Source organism: Pan paniscus, chromosome 16, assembly GCF_029289425.2.
Source record: "Pan paniscus chromosome 16, NHGRI_mPanPan1-v2.0_pri, whole genome shotgun sequence".
In the NCBI taxonomy this organism is placed as follows: Eukaryota; Metazoa; Chordata; class Mammalia; order Primates; family Hominidae; genus Pan; species Pan paniscus.
In genome coordinates this window covers 15,296,775-15,315,306 of record NC_073265.2, presented here as the reverse complement: position 1 = coordinate 15,315,306, position 18,532 = coordinate 15,296,775, and the positions used below count along the sequence as shown (strand labels likewise).

Here is an 18,532-nt window from a genome sequence, read left to right as displayed (position 1 = left end):
TTTGTGACATATCTCTGCACTGATCACCCAGGTGATGGGACTTTTGTCTAGGCTCTGCCTATGGGGGCATTGTGATATATCTCTACAGTGATCACCCAGGTGATGTAACTCTTGTGTCGGATCTGCCTATGGGGGCATTGTGACATATTTCTGCACTGATCACCCAGGTGACGGGACTCTTGTTTAGGCTCTGTGTGTGGGTCCTGTGTGATATATCTCTGCACTGATCACCCAGGTGATGTAAACCTTGACTAGGCTCTGCCTACGGGGCATAGTGACATATCACTGCATTGATCACCGAGGTGATGTAACTCTTGTCCAGGCTCTGCCTATAGGGGGCCTTGTGACGTATCTCTGCACTGCTCATCTAGGTGATGGAACTCTTGCTTACACTCTGCCCTGCAGGGGCATTGTGAAATATCTCTGCACAGATCACCCAGGTGATGGGACTCTTCTCTAGGCTATGCCTACTGGGGGCATGGTCACATATATCTGCACTGATCAGCCAGGTGATGGACTGTTGTCTTGGATTTGCCTATGGGGGCATTGTGACATATCTCTGCACTGATCACCCCGGTGATGTAACTTTGGTCTAAGCTCTGTCTAAAGGGCCATTGTGACAGAACTCTGCACTGATCACTCAGGTGATGTAACTACTCTCTCGGTTCTGCTTACAGGGGTCTTGTCACATAACCCTGCACTGATCACCCAGGTGATGTAACTCTTTTCCAGGCTCTGCTCACAGGGGGTATTGTGACTTACCTCTGCACTGATCACCTAAGTGATGTAACACTTGTGTAGGCTCTGCCTACAGGGGCATTTTGACATAGCTCTGCACGGTTAACCGAGGTGATGTAACTCTTGTCTAGGCTGTGCCCACAGGGGGATTGAGACATATCTCTGCACTGATCCCGAGGTGATCCAACTCTTGCCTGGTCTCTGCCTACTGGGGACATTAAGACATATCTCTGCACTGATCTCCCAGGTGCTGTAACTTTAGTCTAGGCTCTGGCTACACGGCATTTTGACATATGACTGCACTGACCACCCAGGTGATATAACTCTTGTCTAGGCTCTGCCTACAGGGGGCTTGTGACATATCTCTGCACTGATCACCCAGGCGATATAACTCTTCTCTAGTATCTGCCTACAGGGTACTTTGTGACATATCACCGCAATGATGACCCAGGTGATATACCACTTGTCAAGGCTCTGCCTCCAGGGGCATTGCGATCTATCTCTGCACTGATCACCTACGTCATGTAACACTTTTCTAGGCTCTGCCTAGAGGGGCACTGTGACATATCTCTGCACTGATCACCAAGGTGATGTAACCCTGTTCTAGGATCTGCCTACAGGGTGCTTTGTGACATATCCCTGCAATGATCACCCAGGTGATGTTCCAATTGTCAAGGCTCTGCCTACAGGGACATTGCAATGTATCTCTGCACTGATCACCTAGGTCATGTAACTCTTGTCTAGGCTCTGCCTACAGAGGCATTGTAACATATTTCTGCACTGATCATCCAAGTGATTTAACTCTTGTCTAGGATCTGCCTAAAGGTAATTTGTGACATAACTCTGCACTGATCATCCATGTGATGAGGCTTTTTTCTAGGCTCTGCCTAAGGGGTCATTCTGACATATTTCTGCACTCATCACGCAGGTGAGGGACTCTTGTCTGGAATCTACCTATGGAGGCTTTGTGACATATCTCTGCACGGATCACCCAGGTGATGGGACTATTGTCTAGGCTCTGCCTATGGGGGCATTGTGACATAATTCTGCACTGATCACCCAGGTTATGTAGCACTTGTGTTGGATCTGCCTATGGGGTCATTGTGACATATTTCTACACAGATCATCCAGGCGATGTAACTGTTGTATAAGCTCTGCCTACAGGAGAATTGTGAGAGATCTCGCCACGGATCACCCAAGTGATGTAACTATAGTCTAGGCATTACCTACAGGGGGCTTTGCGACATACCTTTGTACTGATCACCCAGGAGATGTAACTCATTTAATTTCTGCCTACAGGAGCTTTGTGACATATATCTGCACTGATCACTTAGGTGATGTAAAACTTTTATAAGCACTGCCTACAGGGAAATTTGACAAATCTCTCCACTGATCACCTAGGTGATGTAACTCTTGTTTACCCTCTGCCCAAAGGGGGCATTGTGACATATATCTGCACTGATCAACCAGGTGATTCAACTCTTGTCTAGGGTCTGCCTTCATGGGGTGTTTTGAAATATCTCTGCACTGATCAACTAGGTGATGTAACTCTTGCCTAGGCACTGCCTACAGTGGTGTTTTCACATATCCCTGAACTGATGACAAAGGTGATGTAACTCTTCTCTAGGCTCTGCCTACTGGGGCATTGTGACATATCTCTGCACTGATCACCCAGGTGATGTAAAACTTTTCTAGTCTCTGCCTACAGAGGGCACTGTGACATCACTCTGCACGGATCACCTGGGTTATGTAACTCTTGTCTAGGCTCTGCCTATGGAGGTATTGTGACTTATTTCTGCACTGATCATCCAAGAGATGTGACACTTGTCTAAGCTCTGCCTATAGGGACATTGGGACATATCTCTGCTCTGATTGCTGAGGTGATGTAAAACTTGTCTAGGATTTGCCTACAGTGGGATTTGTGACACATCTCTGCATTGATTACCCAGGTGATGTAACTCTGGTCTATGCTCTGCTTACAGGGGTTGTTGTGAGATATCTCCGCACTGATCACCCAGGTGCTGTAATTCTTGTCTAGGGACTGCCTACAGGAGCATTTTAAAACATCACTGCACTGATCACCGAGATGATGTAACTCTTGTATACGCTTCGCCGACACGGGGCATTGAGACATATTTCTGCACTGATCACAGAGGTGATGCAACTCTTGTCTGGAATATGCTTACAGGGGGCATTGTGACATATCTCTGCCCTGATCACCCTGATGATATAACTTTTGTCTAGGCTCTGCCTACTGGACATATTGTAATATATCTCCGCACTGATCACACAGGTTATGTCACTTTTCTCAAGGATATGGCTACAGGGATATTGTGACATGTCACTGCACTGATCACACAGCTCATGTAACTCTTGTCTAGGCTCTGGCTACAGTGGGCTTGTGACACACCTCTGCACTGATCACCCAGGTGATGTAACCCTTGTCTAGACTCTGCCAAAAGGGGCATTGTGACATATCTCTGAAGTGATCACGCAGTTGTTGTAACTCTTGCCTATATCTGCCTTCTGGCGGCATTGTGGCATATTTCTGCACTGATCACCCAGGTGATGGACTCCTGTCTTGGATCTGCCTATGGGGGCATTGTGACATATCTCTGCACTGATCACTCATGTGAGGTAACGCTTGTCTAAGCTGCGCCTAAACGGGAATTGTGACAGATATCTCCAGTGATCACACAGGTGATGTTACAAATTTCTGGAATTCGTCTATAGGGGTCTTTGCACTGATCACCCAGGAGATGTAACTCTTGTCTAGGCTCGGCCTACAGGGGCTTTGTGACATATTTCTGCACTGATCACCCAGGAGATGTAACTCTTGTTTATGCTCTGCCTACAGGCTTGACACCCCTCTGGCGGCTCCCTTCCTCTGCACCTCCGTGCAACCATCGCCTGCCCGCCCGTGCCCTGTAGCTTCCCAGCTGCCACCATGGAGCACCTGGTGGTGGAACGAAGACCTCTAGCTCTCTTTGCCGGACTCCTGGCTAGACCTACGCTCATTTCGCACCCCGGCTGATGTGCAAGGGAGCCCACTGGCCCCTCTGTGCCCTTGACCATCTGTGAAATTCTGGCTGAGGCTCTCCCAGCACCTTCCGACGCTCTTTAGTCAAAGCCTGGAGAATAGTTACATCTCCTGGATGATCGGTTCAGAAATATGTCACAATGCCACCCCCCTGCGGTGCCTAGAGAAGATTTGCATCATTTCTGTGATCAGTGCAGAGATATATCACAATGTCCCCTGTACAAAACGCCTGGAAATGATTTACTTCACCTCGGTGATCAGTGCATAGGTATGTCAGAAATCCCCAGTAGGCTGAACCTAGACAAGGGTTACATCACTTAGGGGATCAGTGTAGAGATATGTGAAAATTCCCGTGTAGACAGAGCCTAGACAAGTGTTACATCATCTAGTGATCAGTGCAGGGATAAGTCATAAAGCCTCCTGTAGGCATAGTGTAGATAAGTGTTTCCTCCCTGTGGTGATCAGTGCAGAGATATGTCACAAAGCCCCTGTAAGCAGAACCATGACAAGGGTTACATCACTTGTTTGATCTGTGGAAATGTATATCACAAAGCCCCCTGCAGGCAAAGCCAGCACAATTGTTACATCACCTGGGTGAGCAGTGGAGAGATCTGTCACAATACCCCTGTAGGCAGAGCTTAGACAAGGGTTACATCACCTGGGTCATCAGTGCAGAGATATGTCAAAACGCTCCCGTAGGCTGAACTTAGACAGCAGTTACATCACCTGGGTGATCAGTGCAGAGATATGTGAGAATTCCCGTGTAGGCGGAGCCTAGACAAGTGTTACATCACCTAGGTTATCAGTGTAGGTATAAGTCATAAAGCCTCCTGTAGGCAGAGCGTAGACAAGAGTTCCCTCCTCAGGGTGATCAGTGCAGAGATGTGTCACAAAGCTCCTGTAGGCAGAGCATAGACAAGAGTTTCATGACTTGGTTGATCAGTTCAGAAACGTGTCACAATGTCCATGTAGGCAGATCTAAGACAAGAGTCCATCACCTGGGTGATTAGTGTAGAGATATGTACCAATGTCCCCTGTAGGCAGTGCCTAGACAAGAGTTGCATCACATCAGAGATCAGTGCTTAGATATGTCACATAGACTTCTGTAGGCAAAGCCCATACAAGGCTCACATCACCTAGGTGATCAGTGCAGTGAAATGTCACAATAATCCCTGTAGACAGAGCCCAAAAAAGTGTTACATCACCTGGGTGATCAGTGCATATATTTGACACAATGCCCCCACAGACAGAGCCTAGAAAAGACTTCCATCACCTGGGTTATCAGTGCAGAGATATGTCACAAACCCCCTCTAGGCAGAGTATAGAGAAGTGTCCCATCACATGGGTGATCAGTGCAGAGATATTTCACAATGACCCTGTACGCAGACAGTGGACAAGAGTTACATAACCTATGTGATCTGTGCAGAACTATGTCAAAACGCCCCTGTAGGCAGAGCCTAGATAAATGTTACATCACCTGGGTGATCAGTGCAGAGATACGTCACAATACCCCCTGTAGGTGGAGCCTAGAAAATAGTTACATCACCTGGGTGATCAGTGCAGAGATACATCACAACAACCCGTGTAGGTGGAGCCTAGACAAGAGTTACATCACCTGGGTGATCAGTACAGAAATATGTCACAAAGCCCCAGTAGGCCGACCCTAGACAAGAGTTACATCACCTGGGTGATCAGTACAGAAATATGTCACAAAGCCCCAGTAGGCCGAACCTAGACAAGAGTTACATCTCCTGGGTGATCAGTCCAAAGATATGTCAAAAAGCCCCCTGTAGACAAATCCCAGAGAATTGTTACATCAGCTGGGTGATCAGTGGAGATATCTGTCACAATTCCCATTTAGGCGCAGCTTAGACAAGCGTTACATCACATGAGTGATCAGTGCAGAGTATGTCACTATGCCCCCATAGGCAGATCCAAGACAAGAGTCCATCACCTGGGTGATCATTGCAGAAATATGCCACAATGCCGCCAGTAGGCAGATATAGAAAAGAGTTACATCACCTGGATTATCACTGAAGAGATATATCACAATGCCCCTGTAGGCACAGCCTAGACAAGATTCCCATCACCTGGGTGATCAGTGCAGGGTTATGTCACAATGCCCCATTTTGGCAGAGCCTAGACAAGGCTGACATCACCTGGGTGATCAGTGCAGAGAAGTGTCACAAGCCCCCTGTATTCAGAGCCTAGACAAGAATTACATCAGCTGTGTGATCAGTGCAGTGACAGGTCACAATGTCCCTGTAGACATATCGTTGACAAAAGTGACATCACCTGGGTGATCAGTGCGGAGATATGTCACAAGGTCTCCAGTAGTCAGAGCCCAGACAAGTTACATCACCTGGGTGATCAGTGCAGAGATATGTCACAAAGCCCCTGTAGGCAGAGCCTAGACAAGAGTTACATCACCTGCGTGATCACTGCAGATATATGTCACAATGCCACTGTAGGCAGAGCCTAGGCAAGAGTCCCATTACCTGGGTGATCAGTGGAGAGTTATGTCACAATGCCCCCTTTTGGCAGAGCCCAGACAAGGGTTACATCACCTGGTTGACCAGTGCAGAGTTGTGTCACAAGCCCCCTGTAACCAGAGCCTAGACAAGTGTTTCATCAGCTGTGTGATCAGTGGAGTGACATGTCATAATGTCCCTGTAGCCATATCCTTGACAAAAGTGACATAACCTGGGTGATCAGTGTGGAGATATGTCACAATGAATCCAGTAGGCAGAGGCTAGACAAGAGTTACATCACCTGGGTTATCGGGGCAGTGATATGTCACAACGTCCCCTCTAAGCAGATCCCAGACAATAGTTGCATCAATGCAGTGATCAGTGCACAGATATGTCTCAATGCCCCCTGTCGTCAAAGCCTGTACAAGAGTTACATCATCTCTGTTGTCAGTGGAGTGATATGTTAAAATGCCCCTGTAGGCAGAGCCTAGACAAGAGTTACATCACCTGGGTGATCAGTGCAGAAATATGTCATAAATCCCACTGTAGGCAAAGCCTAGACAAGTTTTACATCACCTCAGCGATCAGTGCAGATATATGTCCCAATGTCCCTCTAGGCAGAGCATAGACAAGAGTCACACCTCCTGGGTGATCAGTGCAGAGATAAGTCACGATGCCACTGTAGGCAGAGCCTAGGCAAGAGTCCCATTACCTGGGTGATCAGTGGAGAGTTATCTCACAATGCCCCCTTTTCGCAGAGCCCAGAAAAGGGTTACATCACCTGGGTGACCAGTGCAGAGATGTGTCACAAGCCCCCTGTAGCCAGAGCCTAGACAAGTGTTTCATCAGCTGTGTGATCAGTGGAGTGACAAGTCATAATGTCCCTGTAGCCATATCCTTGACAAAAGTGACATAACCTGGGTGATCAGTGCGGAGATATGTCACAATGACTCCAGTAGGCAGAGGCTAGACAAGAGTTACATCACCTGGGTTATCAGGGCAGTGATATGTCACAATGCCCCCTGTAAGCAGATCCCAGACAATAGTTGCATCACCTCGGTGATCAGTGCACAGATATGTCTCAATGCCCCCTGTCGTCAAAGCCTGTACAAGAGTTACATCATCTCTGTTGTCAGTGGAGTGATATGTTAAAATGCCCCTGTAGGCAGAGCCTAGACAAGAGTTACATCACCTGGGTGATCAGTGCAGAGATATGTCATAAATCCCATTGTAGGCAAAGCCTAGACAAGTTTTACATCACCTCAGCGATCAGTGCAGATATATGTCCCAATGTCCCTCTAGGCAGAGCATAGACAAGAATCACACCTCCTGGGTGATCAGTGCAGAGATAAGTCACAATGCCCCCGTAGGCAGAGCCTAGACAAGAGTTACATAACCCGGGTGATCCGTGCAGAGTGATGTCACAACTCCCTCTGTAGGGTGAGACTAGAAAAGCGTTACATCACCTGGGTGATCAGTGCAGAGATATGTCACAATGCCCCTTGTAGGCATAGCATAGAGAAGAGATGCATCACCTGGGTGATCAGTGCAGAGATATGTCACAATGTCCCCTGTAGTCAGAGCATAGAGAAGAGTTGCATCACCTGGGTGATCAGTGCAGAGATATGTCACAAAGCCCCCATACACAGAGCCTAAACAAGAGTCCCATCACCTGGGTTATCAGTGCACAAATATGTCACATTGCCCCCATAGGCAGATCGAACACAAGAGTTACATCACCTTGGTGATCAGTGTAGAGATATGTCACAAAGCCCCTGTTGGCAGAGCCTAGACAAAAGTTTCATCACTTTGTTGATAAGTTCAGAGATGTGTTATGCTGACTGTTTGCTCCCAGAGCTCTGTGGGCACCCGGAAACATGCAGGGAATGGGAGAAGACCAGCATGGTGCCTTTGCTCTCCTTGCCGATTTCCAAATCGCCCACACTGCAGACTCCCCATGTTGCCGCTCACGGGAATCCATCGTCAGGACATCACGTCGGGGCGGCATCATTTCTCTAGGGACTCGCTCTGGTCTCCTACGTGGAAATGAACGAGAGCCACACGCCTGCGTGTGTGAGACTGACCCAGCAATGGCGACACCCACAGACACTGCCTCCTTCACGGAGAGAGGGCCTGGAACACTCAAGATTCCCACGGAGGTTCAGTTCCACACTCCCCTCCACCGTCCCAGGCTGGTTTCTCCCTGCTGAAGAGGCGTGGGAGCCCAGAGAGCGGCTTCCAGTTCCCGCGGGATTCCTGGAGAGGTCCGGAGAGCCAGCCCCTGAAACGCGCCCCCCTCACCCCTTCCCCCTCGCCCCCTTCCTCTTCGTCTCTCCGGCCCCACCACCACCATCACCACGTCATCCCCCACAACCCACCACCCCACGACCGCAGGCCTCGATGCCCTGGCACCCTTCCCAAGTGGGGCATGCTGTCCCAGGGCTCACCGCCATTCATGAAGAGGTGGAGCCTCCCTGCCTGTGGGCCTTTATAAGAGCCACTGGCTGGCTGTCCGGGCAGGCCTCCTGGCTGCACCTGCCGCAGTGCACAGGCTGGCTGAGGTGCACGGGAGCCCGCCCGCCTCTCTCTGCCCATGTCCGTCCCTGAAATTCCGGCCGGTTCTCCCCGCGATGGCCTTCCGGACACCTTCAGAGCGCACCCTCCCCGCGGAAGCCCGGGGACAGTGACAGTGAATGAGACTCGTTTGGACCCTGAGCCAAAGCGCAGACATGCGAGCCTGCTTTGAGCAGAACCTGTACCCGGGCATAGACGTCAGAGAATGGCTGACCCAGGCCATCGGCATTCCGGAGCCCAGGGTCCAGATTTGGTTTCAGAATGAGAGGTCACGGCAGCTGAGGCAGCACCGGCGGGAATCTTGGCCCTGGCCCAGGAGACACCGCCCGCAAGAAGGCAAGCTAAAGCGGACTGCAGTAACTGGATCCCAGACCACCCTGCTCCTCGGAGCCTTTCAGAAGGATCGCTTTCCAAGCATCCCCGCCAGGGAAGATCTGGCCAGAGGGACGGGCCTCCCGGAGTCCAGGATTCAGATCTGGTTTCAGAATTGAAGGGCCAGGCTCCTGGGACAGGCTGGCAGGTCTCCCACGCAGGCAGGCGGCCGGTGCAATGTGACCCCCAACAGGTTTCACCCTGCTCCCTCTTGGGTCGCCTTCGCCCATACTGGCGCGTGGGGAATGGGGCTTCTCACACCCCACGTGCCCTGCGCACCTGTGGCTCTCCCAGAGGGGTCTTTCGTGATCCAGGGAGCGAGGGCTGTCCCGGTGCTCCAGCACAGCCAGGCTGCGCCATCAGAGGGGATCTCCCAAACTGCCCCAGCACGCGGGGATTTTGCCTACACAGCCCTGGCTCCCCCGGAAGGGGCGCTCTCCCACCCTCAGGCTCCTCGTTGGCCTCCGCACCGGGGCAAAAGCCGGGAGGACCAGGACCTGCAGCTTGACGGCCTGCGGGCCCTTGCGCGGTTGCACAGCCTGGGCCCGCGCAAGTGGGGCCACATGGCCAAGGTGTGCTTGCGCCACTCACGTCCCTGGGGATTCTGTGGTTTGGCTGGGACTGGGGAACCTAGGTCGCCAGGCCGGTGTGGGAACCCCAAGCCGGGGCAGCTCCACCTCGCCAGCCCGCGCACCCGGATGCCTCTGCGTGGCAGGGACAGATGCAAGGCATCCCGGCGCCCTCCCAGGCACTTTAGGAGCCAGGGAGCTCCTCTGCTCTCCCCTCCGGCCTGCTGCTGGATGAGCTCCTGGTGAGCTCGGAGTTTCTGCAGCAGGCGCAACCTTTCCTAGAAGCGGAGGCCCCGGAGGAGCTGGAGGCCTTGGAAGAGGCCACCTCGCTGGAAGCAGCCCTCAGCGAGGAAGAATACCGGGCTCGGCTGGGGGAGCTTTAGGACGCAGGGCTGGGATGGGGTCAGTTCAGGGCAGGGCGGTGGCCTCTCTTTCGCGGGGAACACCTGGCTGGCTATGGAGGGGCGTGTCTTTGCCCCGCCCCCTCCACCAGGCTGACCGGCCTGGGATTCCTGCCTTCTAGGTCTCGGCACGGTGAGAGACTACACACATTGGAGAATAGTCATTCTTTCCTGGGCATCCTGGGGATCCAAGAGCCGGCCAAGGTACCAGCTGGTGGGCCGCCCACTGCACACGTGCCGGTTTGCAGGCAGTCGCCTGGGCTGAGGTAGCAGCACGGGCAGAGCTCTCATGCCTTTACACCAACCCACCGCCGCCTGACCAGCCCATCCCCAACCCCACACCCCAGCCCCAGAAAATGCGTCCTCCCCTGGGCTGGGTGGAGATCCCCATCCCTCGAAATGCTGGGAACATTCAGTGTCCAGGCCTGACACACCTCCGGCGACTCGCCTCTTCTGTGACTCCACGCCACCGTCGCCGGCCCACCCGTGTTCCTGCACCCTCCCAGCTGCCACCATGGAGCGCCTGGCGGCAGAAAGCAGACCTCTAGCTCTCTTTGCCAGCCTCCTGGCTAGACCTGCGCTCATTGTGCACCCCGGCTGACGTGCAAGGGAGACCGGTGGCCTCTCTGTGCCCTTTGCCATCCGTGAAATTCTGGCTGAGGCTCTCCCAACAACATCCGACGCTCTTTAGTCAAAGCCTGGGGAATAGTTACATCTCCTGGATGATCAGTTCAGAAATATGTCACAATGCCCACTCCCTGCGGAGCCTATAGATTTGCCTCATTTGGGTGATCAGTGCAGAGATATATCACAATGCCCCCTGTACAAAAAGCCTGGAAATGATTTAGATCACCTCGGTGATCAGTGCATAGGTATGTCAGAAATCCCCAGTAGGCAGAACCTAGACAAGGGTTACATCACTTAGGTGACCAGTGTAGAGATATGTGAAAATTCCCGTGTAGACAGAGCCTAGAAAAGTGTTACATCACCTAGTGATCAGTGCAGGGATAAGCTGTAAATTCTCCTGCAGGCAGAGTGTAGACAAGTGTTTCCTCCCTGGGGTGATCAGTGCACAGATATGTCACAAAGCCCCTGCAAGCAGAACCTTGATAAGGGTTACATCACCTGTTTGATAACTGGAAATGTATATCACAAAGCCCCCTTTAGGAAAAGCCCAGACAATTGTTACATCACCTGGGTGAGCAGTGGAGAGATCTGTCACAATGCCCCTGTAGGCAGAGCTTAGACAAAGGTTAAATCACCTGGGTGATCAGTGCAGAGATATGTCAAAACGCTTCTGTAGGCTGAACCTAGACAGGAGATACATCAGCCTGGTGATCAGTGCAGAAATATGTCAAAACGCTCCTGTAGGCTGAACCTAGAAAGGAGTTACATCACCTGGGTGATCAGTGCAGAGATATGTGAGAATTCCCGTGTAGGCAGAGCCTAGACAAGTGTTACATCACCTAGGTAATCAGTGCAGGTATAAGTCATAAAGCCTCCTGTAGGCAGAGCGTAGACTATAATTCCCTCTGCTGGGTGATCAGTGCAGTGATGTGTCACAAAGCCCCTGTAGGCAGAGCCTAGAGAAGAGATTCATCACTTGGTTGATCAGTTCAGAGTTGTTTCACAATGTCCATGTAGGCAGATCTAAGACAAGAGGCCATCACCTGGGTGATCAGTGCAGAGATACGTACCAATGTCCCCTGTAGGCAGTGCCTAGACAAGAGTTGCATCACCTCAGAGATCAGTACATAGATATGTCAAAAAGCCTTATGTAGGCAAAGCCCATACAAGGATTACATCACCTAGGTGATCAGTGCAGTGATATGTCACAAAAATCCCTGTAGACAGAGCCTAGAAGAGCGTTACATCACCTGAGTGATCAGTGCAGATATTTGACACAATGCCCCCATAGACAGAGCCTAGACAAGACTTCCATCACCGGGGTGATCAGTGCAGAGATATGTCACAACTCCCCCTCTAGGCAGAGTATAGAGAAGAGTCCCATCACCTGGGTGCTCAGTGCAGAGATATTTCACAATGCCCCTGCAGGCAGAGCGTAAGCAAGAGTTACATCACCTAGATTATCAGTGCAGAGAGATGTCACAAGGCCCCCTATAGACAGAGCCTGGACAAGAGTTACACCACCTCTGTGATCAATGCAGTGATATGTCACTATGCCCCATAGGCAGAGCCTAGTCAAGAGTTACATCACCTGGGTGATCAGTGCAGAAATATGTCACAAAGCCCCCATAAACAGAGCCTAGACAAGGGTCCCATCACCTGGGTGATCAGTGCAGAAATATGTCACAATGCCCCCATAGGCAGATGCAACACAAGTATTACATCACCTGGGTGATCAGTGTAGAGATATGTCACAATGCCCCCATAGGCAGAGCCTAGACAAAAGTCCCATCACTTGAGTGATCAGTGCAGAGATACGTCATGAAGCCCCTGTAGGCAGAGCCCAGACAAGAGTTACATCACTTTGTTGATAAGTTCAGAGATGTGTCATGCTGACTGTTTGCTCCCGGAGATCAGCGGGCACACGAAAACATGCACGGAAGGGTGGAAGACCGGCATGGTGCCTTCGCTCTCCTTGCCAGTTTCCAAGCTGGCCACACTGCACACTCCCCATGTTGCCACACTCGGGAATCCATCGTCAGGCCATCACTCCGTGGAGGCATCTTCTCTCTGGGGTCTCACTCTGGTCTCCTACGTGGAAATGAAAGAGAGCCACACACCTGCGTGTGTGAGACTGTCCCGGCAATGACAGCACCCACAGGCACTGCCTCCTTCACGGAGAGAGGGCCTGGAAAACTCAAGACTCCCACGGAGGTTCAGTTCCAGACTCCCATCCACCCTCCCAGGCCGGTTTCTCCCTGCTGAAGATGTGTGGGAGCCCAGAGAGTTGCTTCCAGTTCCCGCGGGATTCCTGGAGTGGTCCAGAGAGCCAGCCCCCGAAACGCGCCCCCTCACCACTTCCCCCTCACCCCCTTCCTCTTTGTGTCTCCAACCCCACTATCACCATCACCACACCCTCCCCCCACACACCACCACCCCCTGGCCACAGGACTCGACGCCCTGGGACCCTTCCGGGGTGGGCGGGCTGTCCCAGGGCTCACCGCCATTCATGAAGGGGTGGAGCCTACCTGACGGCGGGCCTTTACAAGAGCCAGTGGCTGGTTTTCCGGGCAGGCCACCTGGCTGCACCTGTCGCAGTGTACAAGCTGGCTGAGGTGCACGGGAACCCGCCGGCCTCTCCCTGCCCATGTCCGTCCGTGAAATTCCGGCCGGGGCTCCCCGCGATGGCCCTCCCGACACCTTCGATGGCACCCTCCCCGCGGAAGCCCGGGGATGGGGACGGCGAAGGAGACTCGTTTGGACCACGAGCTAAAGCGAGGCCCTGCGAGCCTGCTTTAAGCGGAACTCGTACCCGGGCATTGCCACCAGATAATGGCTGGCCCCAGGCATCGGCATTCTGGAGCCCAGGGTCCAGATTTGGTTTCAGAATGAGCGGTCACGCCAGCAGAGGCAGCACCGGCAGGAATCTCGGCCCTGGCCCAGGAGACGCGGCCTGCAAGAAGGCAGGAGAAAGTGGACTGCCATCACCGGATCCCAGACCACCCTTCTCCTCCAAGCCTTTGAGAAGGATCGCTTTCCAGGCATTGCCGCCAGGGAAGAGCTGGCCAGATAGATGGGCCTCCCGGAGTCCAGGATTCAGATCTGGATTCAGAATCGATGGGCCAGGCACCCAGGACAGGCTGACAGGTCACCCGCGCAGGCAGGCGGCCGGTACAACGCAGCCCCAGGCAGTTGTCACCCTCCTCCCTCGTGGGCCTCCTTCGCCTACAACGGCGCATGGGGAACGGGGCTTCCCACACCCCACATGCCCTGTGCACCTGGGGCTCTCCCACAGGGGGCTTTTGTGAGCCAGGGAGCGAGGGCTGTCCCCGTGCTCCAGCCCAGCCAGGCCGCGCCGGCAGAGGGGATCTCCCAACCTGCCCCGGCATGCGGGGATTTTGCCTAAGCTGCCCCGGCTCCTCCGGAAAGGGCGCTTTCCCACCCTCAGGCTCCTCGGTGGCCTCTGCACCAGGGCAAAAGCCAGGAGAACCGGGAACTGCAGCACGACGGCCTGCCAGGCCCTTGCGCGGTGGGTTAGCCAGGGCCTGCTCAAGTGGGGCCAGAGGGCAAAGGTGTGCTTGCACCACCCGCATACCAGGGGAGTCCATGGTGGGGCTGGGGCCGAGGTCCCCAGGTCGCTGGGGCGGCGTGGGAACCCCAAGCTGGGGCAGCTCCACCTCGACAAACCAAGCCCCCGGAGGCCTCCCCATGGCAGGGGCAGATGCAAGGCATCCCGGCGCCCTACGAGGCGCTCCAGGAGCCGGGGTGCTCCTCTGCACTCCCCTCTGGCCTGCTGCTGGATGAGCTCCTGGCGAGCCCGGAGTTTCTGCAGCAGGCGCAACCTTTCCTAGAAACAGAGGCCCCGGGGGAGTTGGAGACCTTGGAAGAGGCCACCTCGCTGGAAGCACCCCTCAGCGAGGAAGAATACCGGGCTCTGCTGGAAGAGATTTAGGACATGGGGTTGGGACCGGGTCGGGTCGGGACAGGGCAGTGGCCTCTATTTCGTGGGGAACACCTGGCTGGCTATGGAGGGGCGTGTCTTCCCCCCGCTCCCTCCACCAGGAAGAACGACCTGGGATTCCTGCCTTCTAGGTGTAGGCCCGGTGAGAGACTCCACACAGCGGAGAACAGCCATTCTTTCCTGGGCATCCCAGAGATCCCAGATCCGGCCCAGGTACCAGCAGGTGGGCTGACTACTGCGCGCGTGCGTGTTTGCAGGCAGATGCCTGGGCTGTGGGAGGAGCCTGGGCAGAGCTCTCAGGCCTTTCCATCACCTCAACCACGCTTGACAACCCCCTCCCCAACCCTACCACCCACCCCCATAAAATGCATCCTCCCCTTGGCTGGGTGGAGACCCACGTCCTGCAAAACACTGGGGCCATGCAGCGTACAGACCTGACACCCCTCTGGTGGTTCGCCTCCTCTATGCCTCCGCGCCACCGTCGCCAGCCCGCCCGTGCCCCTGCAGCCTCCCAGCTGCCACCATGGATCGCCCGGCGGCGGAATGCAGACCTCTACCTCTCTTTACCAGCCTCCTGGCTAGACCTGCTGTCATGGAGCACCAAGGCTGACGTGCAAGGGAGCCCGATGGCCTCTCTGTGCCCTTGTCCGTCCGTGAAATTCTGGCTGAGGCTCTCCCAACTCCTTCAGACTCTCTTTAGTCATAGCCTGGAGAATAGTTACATCTCCTGGATGATCAGTTCAGAAATATGTCACAATGCCCCCTCCCTGTGGAGCCTAGAGAAGATTTGCCTCATTTGGGTGATCAGAGCAGAGATATATCACAATGTCCCCTATACATAAAGGCTGGAAATTATTTACTTCACCTCGGTGATCAGTGCATAGGTATGTCAGAAATCCCAAGTAGGCTGAACCTAGACAAGGGTTACATCACTTAGCTGATCAGTGTAGAGATATGTGAAAATACCCGGGTAGACAGAGCCTAGTAAAGTGTTACATCACCTAGTGATCAGTGCAGGGGTAAGTCGTAAAGCCTCCTGTTGGCAGAGCGTAGACAAGAGTTCCCATCCCAGGGTGATTGGTGTAGAAATGTGTCACAAAGCCCCTATAAGGAGAGCCCAGACAAGAGTTTCATCACTTGGTTGATCAGTTCATAGATGTGTCACAATGACCATGTAGGCAGATCTAAGACAAGTGTCCATCACCTGGGTGATCAGTGCAGAGAGATGTACCCATGTCCCATGTAGGCAGTGCCTAGACAAGAGTTGCATAACCTCAGAGATCAGTGCCTAGATATGTCACAAAGCCTTCTGTATGCAAAGCCCATACAAGGCTTACATAACCTAGGTGATCAGTGATATGTCCCAAAAATCCCTGTAGACAGAGCCTAGAAAAGAGGTACATCACCTGGGGGATCAGTGCAGATATTTGAAACAATGACCCCATAGACAGAGCCTAGACAAGACTTCCATCACCTGGATGATCAATGCAGAGATATGTCACAAATCCCCCTCTAGGCAGAGTGTAGAGAAGAGTTCCATCACCTGGGTGATCAGTGCAGAGATATTTCACAATACCACCTGTAGGCAGAGAGAGTACAAGAGTTACATAACCTAGGTGATCTGTGCAGAGCTATGTCAAAACACCCCTGTAGGCAGAGCCTAGATAAATGATACATCACCTGGGTGATCAGTGCAGAGATACCTCACAAAAACCCCTGAAGGTGGAGCCTAGACAGGAGTTACTTCACCTGGGTGATCAGTGAAGAGATATATCACAAAGCCCCTGTAGGCCGAGCCTAGACAAGAGTTATATCTCCTGGGTGAACAGTGCAAAGATATGTCACAAAGCCCCCTGTAGACAAATCCCAGAAAATTGTCACATCACCTGGATGATCAGTGGAGATATCTGTCACAATTCCCCTTTAGGCGCGGCTTATACAACCGTTACATCACATGAGTGATCAGTGCAGAGATATGCCACTATGCCCCCATAGGCAGATCCAAGAAAAGAGTCCATCACCTCAGTGATCAGTGCATAAATATGCCACAATGCCGCCAGTAGGCAGATATAGACAAGAGTTACATCATCTGCGTGATCACTGCAGAGATATGTCACAATGCCCCTGTAAGCAGAGCCTAGACAAGAGTCCAGTCACCCAGGTGATCAGTACAGATTTATGTCACAATGACCGCTTTGGGCAGAGCCTAGACAAGGGTTACATCACCTGAGTGATCAGTGCAGAGATGTGTCACAAGCACCCTGTAGCCAGAGCCTAGAAAATAGTTACATCAGCTGTGTGATCAGTGAAGTGATAGGTCACAATGTCCCTGTAGCCATGTCATTGAAAATGGGACAACACCTGGGTTATCAGTGCGGAGACATGTCACAATGTCTCCAGTAGGCCAAGCCTAGACAAGAGTTACATCACCTGGGTGACCAGGGCAGAGATATGTCACAATGCCCCCAGTAAGCAGATGCCAGAGAAGATTTGCTTCACCTCAGTGATCAGTGCAGAGATATGTCTCAATGCCCTTGTCGGTGAAGCCTATACAAGAGTTACATCATCTCGGTGATCAGTGCAGTGATATGTGAAAATACCCCTGTAGGCAGAGCCTAGACAGGAGTTACATCAACTGGGTGATCAGTGCAGAGATATCTCACAAGATCCCCTGTAAGCAGAGCCTAGACAAGGGTTACATCACCTGGGTGATCAGTGTAGAGATATGTCGCAATGTCCCCTGTAGGCAGAGCATAGTGAAGAGTTGCATCACCTGGGAGATCAGTGCAGAGATATGTCACAATGTCCCCTGTAGGCAGAGCGTAGAGAAGAGTTGCATCACCTGGGAGATCAGTGCATGAGATATGTCACAATGTCCCCTGTAGGAAAGCCTAGGCAAGAGTTACATCACCTTTGTCATCAGTTCATGGATATGTGAAAACGCCCCTGTAGGCAGATCCTAGACAAGAGTTGAATCACCTGGGTGATCAGTGTAGAGATATTTCACAATGCCCCCTTTGGGCAGAAGGTAGACAAGAGTTACATTACCTAGGTGATCAGTGGAGAGATTTGTCAAAATTCCCTGTAGGCAGTGCTTATAAAAGTGTTACACCACCTAAGTGATCAGTGCAGAGATATGTCACAAAGCTCCTGTAGGCAAAACTTAGATGAGTTACATCACCTGGGTGATCAGGGCAAAGGTATGTCACAAAGCCCCTGTAGGCAAAGCCTAGAAAATGGTTACATCACTTGGGTGATCAGTGGCGAGATCTCTCACAATTCCCCTGAAGGCAGAGCTTATACAACAGTTACATCCCCTGGGTTATCAGTGCAGAGATATGTCACAATACCCCCATAGGGAGATCCAAGACAAGAGTTCGTCACCTGGGTGATCAGTGCAGAAATATGTGACAATGCCCCCTTAGGCAGAGCCTAGACAAAAGCCCCATCACCGGAATGCTCAGTGCAGAGTTAAGTCACAAAGTCCGTTTAGGCAGATCCTAGACAAGGGTTACATCACTTGGATGATTAGTGCAGAGATATGTCACAATGCCATTGTAGGCAGAGCCTAGACAAGAGTTACATGACTTAGGTGGGCAGTGCAGAGATACATCACAATGTCCCTGTAGACAGAGCCTTGACAAGCGGTATATCACCTGGGTGATCATTGCAGGGATATGTCACAAAGCACCCTGTAGGTAGATCCTTGAGAAGAGTTATATCACCTGGGTGATCAGTGCAGAGATATGTCACAAGCCCCCTGTAGGCAGAGCCTAGAC

At 52.4% G+C, this 18,532-nt stretch overlaps 2 pseudogenes; both read left to right on the top strand.

Annotated features, from left to right (window-relative positions):
* The first annotated feature begins 8,076 nt into the window (after positions 1-8,076).
* Positions 8,077-10,046, top strand: LOC100993252 (uncharacterized; annotated as a pseudogene).
* A 3,430-nt stretch (positions 10,047-13,476) lies between these two features.
* On the top strand, positions 13,477-14,744 carry LOC129393984 (double homeobox protein 4-like protein 4; annotated as a pseudogene).
* The last annotated feature ends 3,788 nt before the right edge of the window (positions 14,745-18,532 follow it).